The sequence below is a fragment of the Phyllostomus hastatus genome, unplaced genomic scaffold (assembly GCF_019186645.2).
Source record: "Phyllostomus hastatus isolate PE091 unplaced genomic scaffold, TTU_PhHast_1.1 phas_contig_495, whole genome shotgun sequence".
In the NCBI taxonomy this organism is placed as follows: Eukaryota; Metazoa; Chordata; class Mammalia; order Chiroptera; family Phyllostomidae; genus Phyllostomus; species Phyllostomus hastatus.
Window position 1 is genome coordinate 7,674,733 of NW_025333895.1, and position 12,151 is coordinate 7,686,883.

At 67.5% G+C, this 12,151-nt stretch overlaps 1 protein-coding gene across 1 annotated transcript in view; it reads right to left on the reverse strand.

Moving 5' to 3' along the window:
* The window catches only part of RALGDS (ral guanine nucleotide dissociation stimulator), a 38,912-nt gene that overhangs the window by 20,588 nt on the left and 6,173 nt on the right, over window positions 1–12,151 (reverse strand). The window lies entirely within an intron of this gene.

The window sequence follows — 12,151 nt, forward strand, 5'->3', positions numbered from 1 at the left end:
GAGTTTGTAGGTAGATGAGTGAACAGACACCCCCCAGCCCCCCAACACACCTAACCCCATGCTGGGGCCTCAGGCCTCAACCCTGGCCGAGGCCCGTGACTGCTATTGGCAGCCCTGCCAGTGCCCAGACCGGTCCCCTGCCATTGGGCCTCAGTCTCCCACCTGCAACGTGAGAGGGCAGGACCCACTCTGCACAGCCTGCGAGCAGGCGTTGCGCACCCTCCACACACCCAGCCTCAGGCGTGCTCGGACAGTGGGGCCCCGGTGAGCTCCCGCCCACTTGTGCGCCCACCTGGGCAGCCTGAGCGCCTGGGGGCAGGCGGCGGCGGCGGCAGAGGGGGTGTGTGTGTTAGAAAACCACTTGGCAGTTTCTATGACAGACGTTAAAAAACGCTATGCCCCTTGACTTGGCAACCCCACAATTAGGCATTCACCCTCGGGTGGCGGTCCGAGGTGAGGACATGCATTTCTATAGCAGCCTGTTTACGGAAACCTTGGTTACAGTGCTGTCCTCGCTGTTAGGGCCAGGGGCTGCCACTCACAGGGTGCCTCCCCTTAAGCTCCCTACTCCCCAAACCTGTGGGGGTAGATCCCTTACACCAAGGGCAGGGCCAGCCCAAAAGAGAGGGGCTCAGACCCGCTGTGCCTGCCGCCTGATGGAAGACACAGAAGTGTTCTTGCCTCAACCCGGTGCAAACCCAACCCGGCCTCCGCATGTAGCCCATTCGGGGGAATCACGGGGACCAGAGGGACGCATTCGGCACCCCTCGGGGGCGCGACCCAGGTCCCGGGGGGCTTCACGGGACGAACCAGCCAGTTTCTGCCGCGGATCCATTTCCGGGCAACAAGTAAAAAGCGGAAACTACAGATTGAAAGAAAGGTGAGAAAGAGGCAGCGACCAAACGCAATGTGTGCATTTTAACAGGGCGACTGTTGAAAAAACAAAACAAAACAAAAAATCCTCAGGCACAACTGGGATTACGTGCACATTACCGGACAGGGGATGACGTCTGACGTTATTGTTGGGTGTGACCACGGGGCCAGCCTTGCGATTAGGGGAGCACGCCAGGTCCCCGTACACACGGTCCGCCGGGCGGGAGAGGGAGGACGTGGGCAGTCAGAGGGGACGGGACGCAGGGGGGCTCTCACTGCGACCATCGAGCTGGGGGTCCTTAGGCCCTTTTCCCCACTTCTGTGTCTACTGGGGACTTTGCACAATAGAAGTTCACACACACACACACACACACACACACCCTTGAAGGCTTGCCCTTGGAGGCCACGGAGGCTCCCAGAAGCCATCGAGGACAGGCAGCGGTCTCCAGACCCCGGCCGTGGCAGTGACCTCGGGCCCCAGCAGCACCCTTACAACAGAAGGGGCTGGGGGCTGAGGCCGTGGGCACCTGGGAGACTGCGCCCACACAGCTCAGATGGTGCTGGAGGCACCCAGGGCCTTGGGCAAGCCTGAAGTTCAAGGCTATGATACCTGTGCCCTTGGAGGGTCTGCTGGGAGGAAGAGAGCACGGCGCACGGCAGGACGCATGGGGTTATTGTACATTGGGGTCACTCCTTCCCCTCATCCTGCTCACAGTGCCCCCAGACCCTGAGGTCCCAGGTCCCCACCCTTTCCCTGTGGGAAGGGGTGCACCTGCCCTTCCTAGGGGGTCACAGCAGCCCGCCCCCCACCACACCGCTGTGCTGTCCAGACTGGCCCACGGCTGGGATGGTCCTCACATGGGGCGCTGGAAAGGCAGGCAGTGCACCCACGGCCGGGAACGAGACCAGGTCAGGGCCAGCCCACTCGAGTTTTGTTTGGCTTGCAAAGTGTTTTCCGACGTTTGAGCCAACAGCGAAAGGTCAGGTGATTTCACATAAAAACCGACATTTCTGGCTTCTCCCGTGACTTCGGATGACCCGGCCACACGAGGCCTGTGTTCCCATGAGCAACGGGACGCTGGGAGGGAGCTGACCAGCAGCCGTCCCCTCCAGCCGGGGCACGTCTGGGTTTGCCCCCGGCCCCACTGGGCCTCCCATCCTCCGGGCTAAGGGAGAGGTGTGCTCAGGCCAAACCTGGGGCCCCTTTTCCTTCCCACGGTCATCCCACCACGGTCCCCCTGACCCACGGCCACCGAAGAGGTCTTGCCCCTTCAAAAGCTCCCCACCAGTCCCTGCACGCCCTCGGGCGAAAAGACCACCTGCCGGGGCAGCCCCAGCTGCACGGCTGGGCCTCTGGCCACGCCCAGTCCGGCTGGCGCGGCACCACGCAACTGCGGCGCCCCGCCCCCAAGGCCTCCAGCCGGCGCCTCCTCTGCCTGGCCCCTACTTCCCGCCTCCCACCCGCCCCTGGGCTGGGTACCTGCGGGGTGAATCACGGGGCCCCAGGGGTGGCTCTGGGGACGTCTGCCAGGCACACAACGGCCCAGAGCAAGAACGGGGCTCAGGGCGATGTCTGGGTGACTCCAGGTCTCGGCCGTCACCTCCTCCAGCCTGGGCTCGGCCCAGCGAGGACAGGGAGCCGCGTCCCGGGGCTCGGGTCAGGCCTGGGAGGGAGAGCTTTTCCCAGAGCTCTCTGGGTAGGCGGCCGGCGTCACCTGTCTGCCTGCCTGTTGTGGTCTGTCTTTAGGGCTCGGGGAGGACACAGAGGGTGTGGCCTGGCCACGGAGACGTCACCATTCCCGGACTGCCCGGGTCCTGGGGAGGCCCCCTGTGGGCGGATGAGCACACACCTCGGCAGGAGGCGGCATGCCCGGGCCGGGCGCGGGAGCCCGGGAACCGTGGGCGGGCCTGGCTCTGCCCCGCCTCCTCCGCTGCTTTCTGGGAACCTCCAGGGCCTCCTCCTCCTCCTCCTCCGAGGACGGGAGGGATCCCCACAGGCAGGAGGCAGAGCCTGGGGGTGGTCGGGAGGTGGGAAGCAAGGCCTCCAAACCTAAGAGGACCGTCCTGGGTGGAGGATGTGGCATCGCCGTCACCCTGAATCTCTGACCTCACTGGGCGTCACGGCCCCGGGACGATCAGAACACAAGACGTCAACGCCTGGGGCCGTGGCACTGCCCACCAGGGAGGTGAAGATCGGAGCTCGCTGGGGGCCTCCCAGCCCCTCGGGTGTGGAAGGAGACCCCCACGGGGCGGGGCCACCGTGACAAATGCTGCCTATGGAGTGGGAACCCGGCTGCCCTGCCAACTGCCCACCACCCCCAAAGTGATGACATGGCGGGGGCACTGACACCGGACACCTCTGAAGGCCACCAGTCCAACAGGTGACAGCCTGAGGTGCAAGGCAGGAGTCAGAGACAGAGACGGAGGTTCCGGTTCCTGTCCCTCGCAGGGCCCCTGCTGGGGGGGGCGGGGGACTGGGCCCACGTGGCTGGGGAAGGGACTGACGGCCAGGCAGGCCCGGGTCTCAGCCCCAAACCTGTCCCCAAGCGGGGGCACCGATCAGGACGCAGCGGTGTCCCACGGCAGTGCTGCATGGTCAGCCAGCAGCAGCTGGAAACAGCTACCACACAGGGGGCCCCGCAGTGACCCTGTCCCTGCGGCGCCGGTGGTTGGGACACCGTGTGTTTGGGGGACACGGCCCCATAACACGGGGAGCCTAGGCTTACGCTCAAGTCCCCGCTCAGCACCTTCCGCGCCTCAGTTTCACCTCCCTGAGCCCCCGTCTGTCCACCAGCAACATGGGGACAGCCGTTCCAGGTGGTGACGACGGTGAGGCCACCACCTGGCCGCCAGGGCCGGCAGGACAGCAGGCGCTGAGGCACAGCACAAGGGCCCTGGTGATCTGAGAAGCGCCGTCCGTCTGAACCGGAGCCGCGAGGACAGCGTGGGGCCACCCGCCTGCGGGGAACAGGTGGGCAGGCCCACAGGTGGGCGCCCTCCTCTCACGCCCAGGCAGCGGGAGGAGACTCCCTGTAGTGGCGTCCCGCCAGACTCCTTCAACCAGTTTCGGGGGGGGGGGGGAAGGGGAGGGGAGCCACCCGCCTCTCCCAGAGGCGCCAGTTGCCCTGGAAACTCACCTCGGTGGCCGGGGCGAGCACAGGCGTTGGCCACGGCGTGGGGCTCCGGGTGGTGGGACTGGGATGGCGGGCAATGGTCCACCTCCTGGCGGTCACCACCGAGACGCAGGCGAGGAACACCCAGCCCTTCCTGCCCCTGGGCCCGCCGGGCCTGCCTGCCCGGGCCATGGCCGGTGGGAGCCGGGCTCCCGGGGAAGCCCTCTGCCGGCGTGCCCGTGTCTGCCCGCCTGCCTGCCTCAGGGGAGTCGCGCACCCGAGTGCCTAGACCTGGTGTCACCTGCGTCGCTGTCATACCTGCTCCCATGACAGGCAGGGCCAGGAATTCCCGCTCGTCCCGGGCTGTGCACCAGCCGAGGAAGTGTGGACGGGGCCTTCCTGAGCTGGGCCGGTGGCCCCGGCTTGGCCCTGGAACCTGCTCTCCAGGGGTGAGCCCAGCTGTCCCCTCCAACACCCCAGCAACCTGGGGCCCTGGGCCCTGACCCCCCGCCAGTGGAGAAACCACACCCCGAGTCGGAAAGGTGGCAGCAGGCACGGGTCCCTGAGATCCAAACAGGATCCCCCCCCGGGGGACCACCAGGTGGGCATGCACCCAGCCAGGCGCTGTGGGGGGAGCGCAGGGGATGCCGCTTCCCTCCAGTCACGCCTCCTTCTGGAAGCCTCCTCTGCCACGCGGAGCCCCTCCCCCTGGCACCAGGACAGGCAGTTCCATCTGAAGCTGCAGCACCAACCTAGGGCTGCCAGCTGTTTGCTTCGCCAAGGAGTGCAGCTGAAGAAAACAACGCAGCCGCCACCATCACCGTCACCTCAGAGAAGACCCCGGGAGTGACGAGGAGGGCAAGCCGTCGGGGACGAGGGCAGCTGTTACGCGAGCACACGTAAGGAAAACGCGTGACCTCATCATCTCTGTGTTTCTCTCTTTGCTGCAAAGCAGAGCCTGGACGTTGCAGAACAAGCCCGCGGCCCCTTTGACCCGTGGAAACGCTGAGGCCCCGTGGGGGGGGGGGCAGGGACGAGCCTGGGGCTCCCGGGGAGAATCGGGGCCCACGTGAGCAGCTCCGCGGGTGGCTGCCGCTCCTGCTACCAGCGTTGGCCAGAGTCTGGACCCGGGAACCTGCAGAGCCTGGGCCCACTCCTTACTCTCCTGGGCCCCTGCTGGGCAGCAGGCCGGCTCCAGGGGGCCACGGAGGCCGGAAGAGGGGGGACGGGCAGGGGCTCCGGAGCCAGCGTGCAGGCACAGGGTGGGCCCCGGTGGGGGGGCCGGGCCCTGAGTGCCGCCCCAACGCCAGGCTCCGCCAGCGCCCGCTCTGGCACTCGAACCGTCTCACATCCTCTTCCGGTGGCTTTGTGGGGCGCGGGGGACACGGCTGAGCCGGCAGCTCCGAGCTCGTGAGCAGAGACCGGGCTCCCCGTGGGACCTACAGGTTCCTCTTCCCACCGAGCCTCAGCGCCCTCACCCACTGTGGAGGGAGGGAGGGTGCGGGGGGTGCAGGGCTTTTAAAACTAAAATTCCTCCCCAGCCCAGCCTACCCGGAGCTCTCGACCTTGAACTCCCCACCTTGAACTCCCACAACCAGGCTCTGCAGGAGGACTCCTTTCACAGGAGGAAGGGTTACTTACACACACCAGTCAGGAGGCCCTGAGGTGCGGTTCTCTAGGGGATGTGGGTGGGCGCCCCGAGGTGGAGGGCTGGGGGGGTGGGCATCAGAGAAAGGAGGCGGGGGGCATTCCAGGGGGAACCCTGTAGCAGCTGCCCTCCAGCCTGCCTTAGCCCACCCTAGGGCCCACAGCCAGAGCACACGGACCCCTGCACCCAAACCCCTCCGGTGGCGTCTGTCCCACCAGTCCCTGTCCCAGGGAGCTCTCTGTAGCCTTTGGGGGCATTAGATAAAACAGGGTGGGGGGCTCCCCTGAGCTGTGGCCCCCTCATCTCGAGGTGGCTCGCTGGGCCCAGTGCCATGGAAGGGACCAGTGGGCGAGGGGACGGAAAAGGTGTCCCACTGTGTGAACGGTCTGCAGGGGTGGGGAGCTTCAGGGGGCCCTTCGAGGGCGAGGGCGGGCACGGGGACCCAGAGGGAACCATGCTGTCCTGTTCGTGGCGTCTGTGTGTGTTAACGGCTTCGATCCAACCAGCCAACCAGCCAACCAGCGTGTACGGAGCAGGCCCCAGGCCCTGTGCAAGGCAGCACATCCCCTTCCACAGCTCCCAAGCCCAGATGGGGCTCCGGGGCTCTCTGACCGCCACCCCAGCCTCCAGCACAGTTTACCTAGCCGCAGGGCCCAGACTGGGGCTATTCCTTTCTGAGACAGCCCCGGCCCAGGCTGCCCCGGGGCAGTGGGGCTGAGTCACAGCCTGGCGGCAGGTTAACCAGCTGCAGGCAATTAAGGCACAACACGCCCCCCCCCCCGCCCCTCCTTCAGGGGAGGAGGGCAGAGGCTCCTTTGTTCCCTGCTGGCCTGGTGTCGCCACATGGTGCACCGCATCACTGTCACCGCCTGGGACGAAGACCAGAGCGGCCACGGAGAGCCGGGGCTCTGGGGCGGGGCACAGCTAGGGGCGGTCTACCTGCACCCCTGCCGCCGTAGGCTGTGCCGCCGTGCCGCGGGCGGGGACAGAGCTCGGTGCACCCGGGAACACTCTCTCCTGCGGCCCGTGAGCCGTCCCATCCGACGGTGCCGCCCTCCCGCTGTGGTCGGCAGGTGGAAGGCCGAGGGGCCAGGTACGGAAGGTCACCGGGCCAGAAAGCCTCAGGTGCCTAGCAATGGGCAGAGCTTCGAAAACCAGGAACTCCCCCCCCGCCCCCACCCCCGCCATGACCTTTCATATCACCGTCCTGCGGTCTGGGCCCTCCCCTGACCTTCCCGCCCCCCCCCGCCCCCCGCACGTTGCTAGTCCTGCCTCCGAGTGGCCTCGTGACTCCCGTGCAGGCAGGCTCTCTGAGTGTCCAGTCCCTGAAGCCCCCCCGCCCACCGCCACCCTGGGGGGTAACATCTCAGCTGTGGCCCAGCTCCAGGCCCAGAGAAGCAGCAGAACCACACAGCGGCCCCGGGGCTGACCTCCGGACCAGCAGCTGACGGACGACCTCTGCCCTGGCGCCCCCCAGTCAGCAGGCTCGGAGACCAGCTCCCCTCCCCCTCCCCCTCCCCCGGGGCTGCCCCTGCAATCCCCCTGCTGTCCCTCTCCCCACCCACCTCCCCTTCCCCCAGGTGCGCCCCCTTTCCCGGTGGTCTCTCCGCTCAGCCCCCCCGCCCCGGCCCTCTTCTCCGTCCGAGAGCTGGTCCCGGAGCCCATGTGTTCCACCTCGGCGACTTTCTGCTTTCGGTTTTCTCATCCTCACCAGAGGATGTGTTTATTGGTTTGATTTGATTTTTTAAAAGAGTTTATTTATTTTGAGACAGAGAGAGGAAGGGAGGGAGGGGGAGAAACAGCAATCGGCTGCCTCTCTCCAGGGAACCTGGCCCTAAACCCAGGTGTGTGCCTTGACCGGGTATCGAACCCGTGACCCTTCAGTTCGCAGGCCGACGCTCAATTCACCGGGCCACAGCAGCCAGGGCTGTGTACTGATGTTAGAGAGAGAGAAAAACTTCGAAGGGAGACAAACATCAGGTGGCTACCTCCCATACGTGCCTAGACCAGGAATCGAACCCACAACCTTTTGGCATATGGGACGATACTCCCAGCCACTGAGTCACCCGCTGGGGCTCTGCGGCTTTTTTCTGAATCAGCGCTCTCGTACCGTCCCGGGCTCAGCTCCGAGCCCCCTCGCGGCCAGAACTCAAGTACCGAGGCGGCCGCACCGAGGTCCGATCCGGCTCCCCGGAACAACACCCGGGTGCCGTTCTCGCCGGCACAGCCGTCACTTGTCCCGGGACACGGGGGTCCCGTACCCGCCGAAGGTCCCACAGCCCTCTGCCCACCGTGCCCCGTGGCCACGGGACGCCACAGCCGGCCGGCCACACACCAGCCCGGCCCCAACGACCCCCGGCTCAGGACACGGCCCAGACTCAAGCCCTCTGTGGGGGAGCCCCCGTGGGGGGCCGGCTGCAGCCCCCATCTGCGGGCCCCTCCCCCTTCCCGGGCTCCCAGGGGCAGGCTCTGGGGGGGGTGGGGGGGGGGGGGGAAGCGCACTGTTGATAAACACTGCGTGGCTGTCGCTAGGAGCCATGACTCAGAGCCAGAGCAGTGACTCCTCTCGAAGCTGTTTACCCAGCGCGACATCCTGTCCAGGAAGCAGATAGGAGAGGCCTCGCCTGGCCTCGCTCCTCTTTCCTGCAGCCTCTTGACCTGCCTTGGGGTCCGGCTGGGGGCCAGGGGCAGCTCAGCTCCCTCCCCCCGAGTTTCTGGGAACCTGAGGCCCTCGGTCGAGTCGCTGAACACACAATCCCGGCCAGCCCGGCTCTGTTTGGTGTCGGGGGGGGGCACCCCAGCCCCTGAGCCGGGGAGAGGGCGCGGCCCAGGCACGCACGCACCCACCCGGGCCTCTCCTCCCTCCCGTGCCCTGACTGAGGCGCCTGGCAATCCCGCCAGCCTGCTGCCTGAGGACAAACAAACCCTTGCCCGCACTCGGAGGCCTGGGAGGCAGGAGCAGCTCCTGCTGCACCCCCACACCCCCAGAACCCAGCTTGGCCCCGCCTTGGGGGGCTCCTCCGTGGGCACAGAGCCCTTCCCCACGCAGCGTCCGGTGAAGCTGGCGGCCGCCTCTGCTGTGAAGCAGAGAAAACCGAGGCCGGGAGAGGGCAGATGCGTGGCCCAGGGCCGCACGGAGTGGGCGCCACGGCGAGGGGCACGCCCCAGCCTGTGGGTCCCCGGGGCAGCGTGCCTCCCCCCACTCTGCACCGGGTGCGCGGTCCCAGGCGGATCTGCCCCCGGCTGCACTGGCAGGCTAGGGACTGCGGGGTCCCCGTCAGCGGGCCGGTGCTCTGTCTCCGGCATGAGGCCCAGCTGGGGGTTCTGACCTCCACTCCCCGAGTGCCCTCCCCGCCGACCCTGCCTCAGCCAGAGTCGGTTCTCCCTCAGTATCTCCACTACTCGCTGACGTGTGCCAGTGTGGGGCGTCTGGTCGTCGTCACGACGTCTGGGGCAGGTTTGCAGGTGGGCTCCGGGACAAAAGCACGGACACGGTACCAAACTCACCCCCCAAGCCACCCAGCAGCCTGGCCGTGCGGCTGGCGCTCCCAGGCCCCCCAGCTTTTTACAGTGAGTCCAGAAGGTCCTGTCTTCACGGCGCCCTCTGCGGGCCAGAGCCCCGCCTAACAGGAAAGCTGCCGGCTTGAGGGGTGGGGGTGCGGTGCGGGCCTGCGTGACTTGTAAAAGGGCAGCCGCCACCAGGGGGAAACCCTGCCCCCTGCCCCAGGCTGGGGAGACCAGGGGAACCCCCAGAACAGCAGGGCCACAGGAAGCACCTGCTGGGGGGCAGGCAGAAAGCGGTGTGCTTATTTTGGCAACGGAGGTTTGCTGCAACCCAAGGGTGGCCGCTCTGCTGCTGGGCGCCCGCCGCTGGGCTCCCCCGCGTTGGCTGGCCTCTCACCAACCCACTGAGTCACGCAGGTTGCCAAGAAGCCGAGGACCCGAGAATCCAGGCTCCGTCCCAGACACTCCTGCTGGCGTCGCGCCCGGCAGGAGCCAGCGCCGCCAAGGGCCCCCGCAGCCCCCGGCCCCCACGCCCAGCTCGCAAGGAGCCCGGCTTTAGGAATTAGTGCAGCAGCTGCGAGCCGGGGCTGTGCGTGCAACCACCCCCCAGCCTGCCCCTGGCTGGCCGGGGGGAGTGGGCCACTCACTTCCCTCGCTGAGCCCCGTCCTGGGCCCTGCACGGGACGGCCTCTGACTCCCAAAGCCTGTCCGGGCCAAACTCTCGGCTGGAAGCGCCGTGGACAGGGTCTACGGAGGGGGCTTGGGGGTGCTGCAACCTTACGCAGGGCGGGTGGGCTGAGAAAGTAACTCTCAGTGAAGACATTAATGAAAACAGCTCCCGGCTGTGGGATAGTTTCATGCTCCCCCCAACACCCCCCTGGGCTCGAAGCTCCCTGAGGGCAACAGCCACACCTGTCCCGCCTCCCCTCACGCCCAGGTGCCCGGGTGCCGCCCGCTGGGGGCGGGGGGGCCTGCAGCGAGTGCTCACACTGCTGCCGGGAAGACAGCTGCTCGCACGCACGCACACGCACGCACGCACGCAGCCTGGGAGCAGGAAGGGCACTGGTGTGCTCAGCGCTTTTTAAGTCCTTCCCTCTCGCTAAAACGGGAAGGGGTGAGCTCCTCGAGAGCGGGGGATAGTGCCTCCAGCCTCCAAGTTCCTGGAGTGGAAAATAACTCGGAGTTCAGGGCCCAAGGGTTCCTTGCAGGAAGGTCACCAGGAAAGCTTCCTGGAGGAGGTGACAAAGCTGGGGGATAGCCTGAGGGATGGCAAGGAGGAAGCGTGGGGCCCTCTGCCAACCTGCCGGGAAAGTGCCCCCCAGAACCCGAGGCCGGTGGTGCAGCCGCGGGGGGAGGTGCGCCCAGGTGGGGGTCGGAGCAGGGGCAGCCGGGCTGTGGTGCGGGGTGGTGTCCGTGGGGGGAGGCAGGCAGCTCTGGGTCTGCCTGGTTTTCCCCTCCTTCCTGAACGTTCCGGGCCCCCGAGGGGAGCGTGGGTACGTAGAAGGGGCTTCAGCACGCACGCCGGGCTGCAAAGCCCCTCCGAGACGCCAGGCCAGAGCCGGCCGAGGCCGGGCCAAGGACGCGGAGTCCCCCGTGTCCCGCGGAGCCTGGTCACTGGGGTTTCAGGGCCGGGAAGGCTGAGACAAACGGGCCCTTGTGGTGAGGAGGCCGCCGGCCGTGCCAGGGACACCGCGTGCCCGGTGCCACCACCCGCCGTGGGGGCTCAGGGCTGGGAGGCAGGGCTGGCTGTCCTGTCAGAGGGGGGCTCCTGAGCTGCCCTGGCTGCTGGGAAGGGCCTCGGGCCCCCCCCCCAGCTGGCTGCCGGGAGGCGGGGGGCTGGTGCCCGCTGCCCTCTTTCCCGCAGGCCCTCTCCACCATGGAGGTCCCCCATGGCCAGGGGGGCGGTTCCCAGGGCCCTGAGGCCCAGTGACCCTTCTCAGAGACACTGCCTCTGTCCCACCTTCCTGCCACCCCTCGTCCTTCTGCCAAACCCCGGGCTCCGCCAGGCACCCAGGGGGCACACGGTGACGCACACGGTCACGAGTCGCTCAGAGGTGCAAGTGGCCGCCAAAGGCAGGGGATGCTCCTAAGACACCCCCATCCCCCAGGATCCCCGGCAGTGGACACGGGGGCAGGCAGTGTGCGCGCTCTGGGCTGGGGTTTTCCAGCCCCGGGAGTCCGGGAAGGAAACGCCCCTTGAGATCCCGAAGAATCGAAATCACCTGCCATGAGAGGGGGGCGGGCGGTGCTGCCCGCTCAGCCCTTCCCCGCTGCCGGACGCGGCCCCTGCCCGCCCACCCCACCCCACCCCACCCTACCCCACCCCGAGGCCCGCCGGCTCTGGCCCAGGGCCTCAGGCCAGGCCAACTGCCTCACCCTTGAATCTCAGCCCCCGAGCAAGAAGAGGATCAAAGGCACTCCGGGGCTTCTTTGTCCGCACCCCATCCCCCCCATGCAGGGCTCAGGGGGTGGGGGCCCCGGTGGGGCTCCCCGTCTGTCCGGAGCAATCGGCTCGGCTTCTCTGGGCCCCTGACCCCGGGGCAGTCGAGCCTTCTGGTGTTCACAGCTGGCGGGCCACCCGGCCACCTGCCTTCCACCGAAGGGAAGTGACATTTCCCGCTCGCCACCTGCAGGGGCTGCTTGTGCAACCGCCAGGTGCTGCAGAAACACCCCACGCACCTTGACCTCCGGGAGTCCACGGGTGGGCGACCCAGGCACGGACGGCTTACGGAGCCTGCCCGTCTGGGGGCCTGCGTGGCCAAGCCAGGGTGCCCACCCCTCTCCAGACTTCCCCCTACCCCCAGACAACCTTGGCCACCCACAGGCCGCAGGTGGAGACGGTCAGGGCCAGCTGCCCCTCCCTCGGAGGGGGAGTGACAAATCCCACTGGAACCGACTAAGTTTAGGTGGCGACAGCCCCAGGGCCTGAAACACGCCGCCCCTCCCTCTCGCTCCTTACCCTCCCCCTTGGAGCAGGCAATCACAGGGAAAGGGCTGCCCGAGACCGAGCCCT